Here is a 9260-nt window from a genome sequence, read left to right as displayed (position 1 = left end):
ACGGCCATCCCGCCCCGCTGCCTCACACACGTTAGGCGGTGGGGGGGGGGGGGTTAAGCGTGGCAGGCGGCGACCTGATCACAGACAGCGAACCCACCCATGCCCATTTCACTATGGTGCCAAAGGCTGGGGGATACACCAAACCAATCCACCACCCTCAGTTGTGAGCGCGACACCTTCAACAACTCACGGCCACTCACCTGCCCAGGGTCTGCGTTCCACCTGCACGTTGCAGCTACTTGCCGCCGCCGCCTCAACTGCCAAGGATGATGGCGCTACGGGAGGCGGAGGATTTGAAAGCCGGCTGTTTTGTTTCCGACGCTGTGATTCGCTCTTCAGTCTCTCCGTCTCTTGCGGCTGCGCAGGCGCTTTGTTTCCCCTCACATGCGCCTCCCAACCCCTCCGAGGCAATGTAGGCCATGGCAGTTACAGACACCGGACATGGAGAGGGGATAACAATTTCGCGTCTAGCGCCGCGGGTTTTTTGCCGCGAGGCATGGTGGGAGTTGTAGTTTTCTGTGAATCGGTTTTTTTGGCGTGAGGTTGAACTTCGTTAAGGAACGTCTCTGTTCATCACACTTGTTGCTAGGAGATGAAGTAGCAAGGCATGCAAGGGACGTGGTTACGACCAGTGTTTTCTAGTAGGGTTGACGCCTGTAAACTAGAGTTATTAACTTCAGGTCGTGAAATTCCTGGATATTGTGAAATTCCTGGGTGTGGTTCGGGGAACACAGGGACCTCGGCAGGGTCTAATGTCATAGAGATCACCCTACAAAGCAGCCATTTTCTGCAGGGTGACTGATCTCTGTCGTCTGGAGACCAAAGTATATAATTCCAGGAAGCCTCCAGGTCCCACCTGGAGGTTGGCAACCATAACTTTATTTTCCCACAAAACGTCTTTGCCTTTAGAGTTGTGTGGCTGGTGGAAATTCAGCAGGTCTTTATTGCTGTATCTCAGAGGGTCTTGCACTTTTGGGATTTCTGCCCTTAAGTTGAACAAATTTAGAGTCCAGTGGCACCTTTAAGACCAACCAAGTTTTATTCAGTGTATGAGCTTTCCTGTGCACGCACACTTTTTCAATTACACTGGAATGGAAGGTAAGATTCAAACTTATAGACGGGCTGAACAGCAAATTAACATATAACATGATGAAGATGTTTTTAAGATCCAGGTGGTCAGCCATGTTGTGGTACCTTTAAGACCAACAAAGTTTTATTCAAGGTATGGGCTTTCGTGTGCATGCACACTTTTTCAAGTACATTGGAAGGAAGGTAAGGTTCAAACTTATAGACAGCAAATTAACATGTAACACGAAGATGTTTTAAAATATGCAATACAAAACTAAATAACAAGCTAAGGTTATAAGGTCAACAGTTGTACAGCAATAAATATGTCAAAATATCAGCAAAAAGTCTCAGTCTTATTTTGAGGTGGTCCAGGCTGAGTGACTGGCCCCAAGTGACCCAGACAACAGCATCCTGGCTCAGAAGGAGGGGGATCTGAACCTGGCTCTTCCAGATCCCACCACCACCAGTTCTCATGCCTCCTGCATTTCCCACAGAAGCGGTGGGGCTGAGGGGAAGGCCTGATGGAGAGGCTGTTTCCGAAACCTCCAAGGTTTTTGTCCTCCCATGACACCTTTCCCTTCACAGGCTGAGAAGAAGTGGGGGGAGAAGGGAGGTCACTATCCCCCACCCTCTCTGACATACAGTCTGCCTCCTCGCTCCGTGGCTGTTCAGATGTGTGGCAGCAACAGGGATGCCCTTTTCCCCCTCTGCTCCTCCACTGGCTTCCGATGTCAGGATGTCTTTCCCCTTTAAGAGGCTTGCACAAAACAGCCCATTTGCCCCCCAATCCATGCACTAGCTTTCCTCCTCCTCCTCCTCTCTTCCCTGCTGGCCCTGTCCCTTCATCGGCAAACTGCTGCTCTGCATGCCCACTCTCACTGACACCCCCACCCCCACGGTCGCCACTTGGTATAGTGGTGGCAGCACCGGCCACTCAGCTCTGCCCCCCCTCCCATGTAGGTGGGTTCATCAGTCCTTGCTGAGCTGTCCTGTATTTCCAGAGAGCCAGTTTGGTGTAGGGGTTAAGTGTGCGGACTCTGGGCGAACCGGGTTTGATTCCCCCCTCCTCCACTTGCACCTGCTGATGTGACCTTGGGTCAGTCACAAGCTCTGGCACAGCTGTCCTTGAAAAACAGCAGTTTGTGTCAGAGTTCTCTCAGCCCCACCCACCTCACAGGGTGTCTGTTGTGGGGAGGGGAAGGGAAAGGAGTTTGCAAGCCACTCTGAGACTCCTTTGGGTACTGAAGGGCGGGGTATAAATCCAATCTCTTCCTCCTTCTCTTCTTCTTCTCTTTTCGCTCCAGATCAGCTGTTTTATTTTCTCTTTCAGTGTTTGGTCTTTCAAAAACTAATGTCTGGATATGTAGCCAGAGGATTTGGCTTCTGAGGGAAAAGACATTTGAGAGTCAGTGTTTTCTGACAGGCAATAGTCAGAAAAGTCGTTCTACAGAAAGAAGAAGAGAAACCCCTTTGTCTAAATATATTAAAACTGCTCTGAGGGAGAACTTAAAATTCTCAGTCAGAAAAGCTCCAGAACAGCCTTATATGGACAAAGGATACTGGAGAAGGATTTGGCAGAAGGTCTGGGTAGTTAGAGTGAACTCCCATTCAAGCCAAATAGTAAAAGGGGTTATTGCTCCTTAGGGAAAAGGAGAATAACTTCCTGCCAGTGAAAGTGGTTAGGAAGAGAACCCTGGTCTGTGATAAAGGGGAGAAGTTTAGACACCTCAGGAGTTAGTGAGAAGCTGTAATAGCTAAAGAAAAATCTGAAACTCTGAAGGAAGAAATCTAGAAACATCAATAAGAACTGTGTTAGTGCTGAACTTTACTTAACAAAGTACTTCTCAAAGAAAGATATTGAAAGCCTTGAAACAAAACTACAAATACACTCTCTTGAATGTTCTAAGAATTCAACTTTGTATATATATATATATATATATAAGAAATTTTTTAAGCTCAGCAATTTCAAACCTTGATTATTCCTATTATATATTCCCTGCCTGTTTAATAAAATCCTTATTCCGTTTTTGAAATTTAATTTGCTTCAAGTGCCATTGCTCAAGGGTTAAAAAAAACTGGACAGCTCCTGTATTTTCAGTAGAGTTCCTGAGCTGAGAAAAAGCCTAAACTAAATATCTAAACATAGGGTGGTGCAGTCAAGTTTTTTATGACAAAGAATATATACACACTACTCAGTCACTGAGGGGAACTGAAGATCTGGCGGGAAAAATCTGTCAGTTGGGGAGATACAGGGGTTCGTCATAACTGTATTTAATGGTTGGGAGTGGGAGGCACAGTTCTACAGTTGTTTCGGTGCCACTTCAAAGGTAAGTTTTAGAGGACTTCCGGTTTATGGCGACACGCTGGCTGGCGCATCTCCCGGACCTCCCGGGGATGTGATCTGCGTACCAGCGGATAGCAGGGGGGCGACGGGTCGCCATCCCTTGGAGCTTTGGCAAAAGGCTCCTAGCCATGTGGCTTTTGAGGGGCGACCTCTACACCAGTGCGATGCTGGGGAATTGAGGCGCTCCTCCGCCCCGACGGTCCTGCCACTGAGTGTCCATATGGATCTAGAGCCGCTGACCGGGACAAGCGTCGGAGATAGAGCATTTTAAACGTGTTCCGAGCGAGGTCGTATGACCAACAATGAACTGTGAGTCGGGTTAAAGTGAACGGGAATTTAAAAAGAAAGGCCCCCACAGGAACAACGAGAAAAGCGAGCCGGGGAGGGGCTCCTCCCATGCACATGAACTAAAAAACGATATACCAAGGGGGGAGCGGAAGAAAAACGTTGAAGTCTCTGTTTTGAGAGACTTACCAGAGCACGGATAAGCGCATGGGCGAGTTTCAGAGACTTTAGCAAGTTTTCACAAAAGTAAACAATCCATAAAGATGGCGCGGAAGAAGACAGAGAAAGACAAACTAGCAAAAACGAAACTAGCAGGGAGCATGAGCCCTCGACCGGAAGAGGTCACTGAGTTCTCTAAAATGTTGGCAGATTCCTTGTGCCCTCTGCTGGACCAGATGACCAACATCAAACAACAGCTGACAACTTTAAATCAGAACCTTGCAACTCAGCAGCTCCAACTGACTGAGACTTGAAAAATAACGGAGCAAACAGCTGAGAAGGTGAAGGAAATGGACACCAACACTAAAAAAAGTTAAGAAAAAGGTGCAAAAGCTGGAAAAGAACAAGCTTCAGAAGAATATTAACTTTTACAGCTGCAAATGGAGAAAGCAAATCCGGTCCTCTGGTTTCAAGGGGTCCCAGAATTAAAAGACAAGAATCTAAAGCAACTCTTGAGTGAAGCATTAGCTCCAGTTACAGATTTGAAAGTGGAATATCTTGCAAATGAAATGGATGTGGTCTATAGGTCCTATTCCATGTATATCAAGAAGAAGAATCTGCCTGGGGAGATAGTGGTCAGATTCTCGAAGAGGCATGTGAGGGATTCAATCCTGAAACCAACTACAGGAACACCCTTGAAAATCGGGGACAACATCGTCAGGATTCTAAAAGATATCTCATTTGAAATAAGGCAAAAGAGAAAGAAATACAAAGATTTAATCCTTTTTCTATAAACAAACAGCAATGCCTACAGATGGTTAATTCCAGAAGACATCATTTTCAAACTACACAATACAAAATAAAAGATTGACTCTGTCCTTAAAGCACGTGAGTTCCTGAGATTGCAGCTGGGAGAGACAGCTGAGGTCGCTAAGGAAGAAGATGACAGCAAATCCAGTGGCGAATTGGACTCGGTGTCTTCCGACGAGGACTCTGCTTCCGATAAGGGGGCGACTGCCCCCAAACGTGCATATCAATTGAGGATGAGAAAAGGTAAAACAAAATGAAGGCTGAAGGACTCTGAATTGTGCCTTAGAATCTTGGTTTTATTAGTGGATGCTGTGGGGATTCTCTTAAACAGTTAAATTAATGGATAAAAAGATAAATAATTTAGCATAACTGACTATGTCAAAGTAATACTAGCAATTTAATATTAACATTTATATAAGCTGATGTTATGATCTCCTATTCTTGGGGTTTTAGTTATTAGTGGTTTTCTTTCCTTTCTCCTTAATGTAGTTACCCCCTCCTAATTTTTCGTTGTAGTTGGTAGTCTATTAAAAAATGCAATAAAAAATCCCCTCCGGGGGGCCAAAAAAAAAGAGGTAGGTTTTAGAGTGTGGTTCTGGGGGACTGTTGTTTCACCCTGTTGCCTCTGGCCTACAGGGCCCCATTAGGTTCCATCTTGTCTCCTTTGCTTTTAACATTTATGTAAAGCTGCTGGGACAGGTCATCTGAAGATTTGGGCTGAGTTGCCACCAATATGCAGATGACACTCAGTTTTATGCCTGGGGGTTCCAGTGCTTGGAAGCCCTCAGTCTGTTCGGACTCTGGAGACTCTACCTGACTGTCCGAGTCAGGTACGTCGGCCACCTGAGGAAGGGAATCAGGGACTGAGTCAGCCCACCACTTGCGCAACTGATCGACATGGCGCTTCATCACTCTACCATGATTAACCTTCACAGTGTAATGTTGGGACCCTAGGACATGGGTTACTATGGCTGGTAACCATTTGTGCCCGCTTCCGTAGTTCCTAGCATAAACACATTCACCTTCAACAAACACCCTGGGTTGTTCAGTGGACTCACCATTTGGCGGCCTGGCAGAGGTTACATCCGGGTGCATACGGTCTAAAAGTGTGGTTAGGTGTCGACCCATTAGCAGCTCCACCGGACTCCGCCCCATCACGGAGTGCGGCGTGACGTGTTGGTGCAGTAGAAAGGACGCCACCTTCTGGCCCCAGTTTCCCTGCACCAAACGGCCCAAAGTCTCCTTTGTGGTCCGCACCATCCTTTCGGCTTGCCCGTTGGTTGCCGGGTGGAATGGTGCGGACGTGCTATGGGCAATGAGGTTTGTTGCCAAAAATTCTTTAAACTCAGTGGCGGTAAATCATGTCCCATTGTCAGACACCAGAGTGTCTGGCAACCCATGCGTTGCAAATAGATGACGCAAAACATTAATGACCGTTAATGCAGTCATTTTTGCTGTGGGGACCACCTCGAGCCACTTGGAATAAGCGTCCACAATGATGAGGAAAACCTGGCCCTGGAATGGGCCCGCAAAATCCACATGAACCCTGGACCAGGGGCGGTGACACTTTTCCCACTGGGTCACCGGTGCATGTGGGGGATCAGGCCGGGACAACTGGCATTCATTACATTTCTGAACTCAGGACTCTATGTCCGCGTCGATTTTCAGCCACCAGAAATACCCTCTGGCCAGTCCCTTCATGCACACGATGCCAGGGTGACATTCGTGCAGAGCCTCTAATACTTGGTCCCGTAGCTTGGGGGGAACCACCACCCTGTTTCCCCAGAGTAAGCATCCCCGGTGCACAGACAATTCATTTTGCCATGATGCAAACGGCTTAAAACAGTCATCAACGCGCCCTAACGGCCACCCACTCCACACCCAGTTAAGAACCCTGACGATGGTGGGGTCCCGGGCGGAGGCGGTCGCAACGTCCGACGCGTGCACCAGAGGTTTGGCCAGTTCCTCGAGGGCCATCACCTTGAAAGCTGGTGCAGGGTCATTGTCCAGTTCTGGCAGGAGGCAGAGGCTGAGGGTGTAGGCATGCCCCATGTTCTTTCCAGGCCGGAGCTCAAGGACATAATCGTACGCCGATAAAAATACCGTCCAGTGCAACATCCGCACAGACAAGACGTTGGGCGTCTGGCGGTCAGGTGCAAAGATCCCAAGGAGGGGCTTTTGGTCTGTGGCCATTACGAACGGTCTGCCATACAGAAAGTCATAAAACGTTTTTACGCTGGCCACTAGCACCAACCCCTCCTTATCAATTTGGGCATAGTTCCTCTCGGCTTGGGTGAGTGTCCGAGAGTAGTATGCAATTGGTGCTTCCCTGCCGTTAGCCAGCACATGGCTCAACACAGCCCCTGTCCTTCACCCAGCATCGATCCTGCTCGTGATCTCCGCCACATCCGGCACAGGTTCACCGCGGCGCAGTTTTCACTTGGGTCCGCTTGGACCTCAGTGTACAAGAATGGTTGACGTCATCACGCTCACCATCAGACTCGCTCGTTGATTCGTGGTGTACAGATTTGTTGGCCCCCTGTTGGATTGGGACCAGGTTTTGACGGACTTTTTGGGTTGCCTTCTCAGCGGCCTCAGCAGCGACAGCCTCCAAGTAGGCCACAGCATAGGTGAGAGCCGTTCATGCGAACAATCGTTGCTGTAGCTTCTCGTCCTTCATGCCACAGACGAGTCTGTCGAGGAGCGCTTCCTCTAGGTTGGTGAAGTTGCATGGGCGTGCAGCCTTCCACAAGGCCGATACGTACTCAGCAACCGTCTCGTTCGCGGCCTGGGACCGCTTGTAAAATGCGTGCCGGCTAGCGATCTGCAAGGGTTGCGGTGCAAAATGCCCCTGCAAGTTTCCGCTTGCCAGAGACACGGTTCTGATTTCAGCCGAGGTGACCAGGGACCGAGCGACGTCGAAGACAGCCCTTCCACAGGAGCTGAGGAGCGTCACCTTCTGCTGGTCCTCACCCTCGATCTGGTTAGCCTGGAGGTGGAACTCAAACCTGGTCAGGTAGGAATCCCAGTCCTCGAGGTCAGGTTCGAATGCCTTGAACCGTGGGTTGACAGCCATCACTGCTCTCTGTGCCGGCACTGGCACAAGTGCTGCAGCTGCTTGATCAGCTGGGTCTCGTTCTTCCGCCCTGGGTTCCTCAGGGGCTTCTTGGTCGTCCGCTGTCCTGGCGTTGGTTCAGTGGGGCTGCTTACCCGCTCTATAATCCCATCCTCGTCGCCAATTGTTAGATACGAGACTCGAGGCAGCAGGTGAACAGTGATAATAGCTTTATTGAACACGAAGTCAGAAGAACCAGAACGAGACAAACAATGTAGCAACAGGCTCCTTTTTAAACAGTCCGGGCTGTTTAAACAAGCCATGCCCACATGTCATATATGATCCAATCAGAAACTGTACATAAAGACCAATCACTTTGCTTCCCTCCAGAACTTCCCTTGTTCTGATAGGTCGGTTTACAATACCTTGGTCAGACTCAAGCTCAATACAACATACATTCTATTTCATACACAACAGTTAATGAGCTTCTTCTCAACTATGATATGTGGTTCTAGAGGAATTGTTGGCCTTTGAAATGACAATAGCATCAGGATCATTCTATGCATTTATAGCACTAGTTTGAGGGGGATATGAAGAAGGATTCTTGGAGTCTGGCTCCATAGCAGGAGCTAAAACATCTTTTAGCTTATTATCACATTTCACAGAGGCAATGGTTTTCAAATTAGAATACAATGCTTCAAATCTAGTTAGCATGTATAATTGATCAGAAAATGGTAATCTGTTGGACTTCCGGTTGATGGCGGCACGCTCACGGACTCACCTCCCGGACCTCCTGGGGGTGTCTCCATGCTCTGGCGGGCAAAGGGGGTGAGCAGGCTCGTAACCCCCCCCCCAGGAGCCCGGGGAAGGGCACCTGGCCAAGGAGCTTTGAGGGGGTAGCCTCTTCTCTGGCCGAATGCCAGAGAATCGAGGCTCCCCCTTGCTCCAGTGGTCCGTCCAGCTGAGAGACCTGATGGTACAAGTGAAGCTAGCCGGGTCAAGCACAGGAGATCAGGCATTTGAAATGATGAATGAAGAGGGGTCGGAAGACCAACTATGAACGTGAGTCAAATGAGAACTGATTTTTAAACGAAAAGACACTCCTTACCCAAAGCGGCGAAACAGCAGAAGCGAGTGGTGGGAGGGACACCTCCCATGCCCATAAATCGTTGAGCGAAAGGGGAGGGAGTGGAAGAATAAACAAGAAGTGCCCAGAAGTACTCATCCATCGAGCTATACAGATAAGCGCATATTCAGAGACTTTAAAATTTATTGCGAAAGCAAACAAACGAGAAAAAGATGGCGGGGAAGAGGGACAGAGACAAAGAGAAACTTTTAAAAGCGAAACTAGAGTTCCCGAAGCCGGAAATGACCAGTGAGACGACGAAGGCGATGACAGAGGTCATGCGCCCTCTGCTGGAACAGCTCAATGTCTTTAAAGAACAGATGTCTGTTGTAACAGCGAATATTACTGCACAACAAAAGCAGCTGCAAGTTGTGACAACAAGCATTACTGCTCAACAAACGCAATTAACGGAT

The 9260-nt window shown here is 48.6% G+C and overlaps 1 protein-coding gene across 1 annotated transcript in view; it reads right to left on the bottom strand.

The window, feature by feature from the left end:
• The window catches only part of RANGAP1 (Ran GTPase activating protein 1), a 43634-nt gene extending 43338 nt beyond the window's left edge, over window positions 1-296 (bottom strand). Inside the window, exon 1 of the mRNA XM_015419161.1 lies at window positions 201-296. The gene's annotated coding sequence lies outside the window, so the exon portion shown is untranslated. The remainder of the gene's footprint in view (window positions 1-200) is intronic.
• Between the last annotated feature and the right edge of the window lie 8964 nt (window positions 297-9260).

The sequence above is a fragment of the Gekko japonicus genome, unplaced genomic scaffold (genome assembly GCF_001447785.1).
Source record: "Gekko japonicus isolate JY-2015 unplaced genomic scaffold, Gekko_japonicus_V1.1 scaffold37, whole genome shotgun sequence".
In the NCBI taxonomy this organism is placed as follows: Eukaryota; Metazoa; Chordata; class Lepidosauria; order Squamata; family Gekkonidae; genus Gekko; species Gekko japonicus.
Note: the sequence above shows the minus strand (reverse complement) of the source record. Positions and strands in the feature narration are given on the sequence as shown.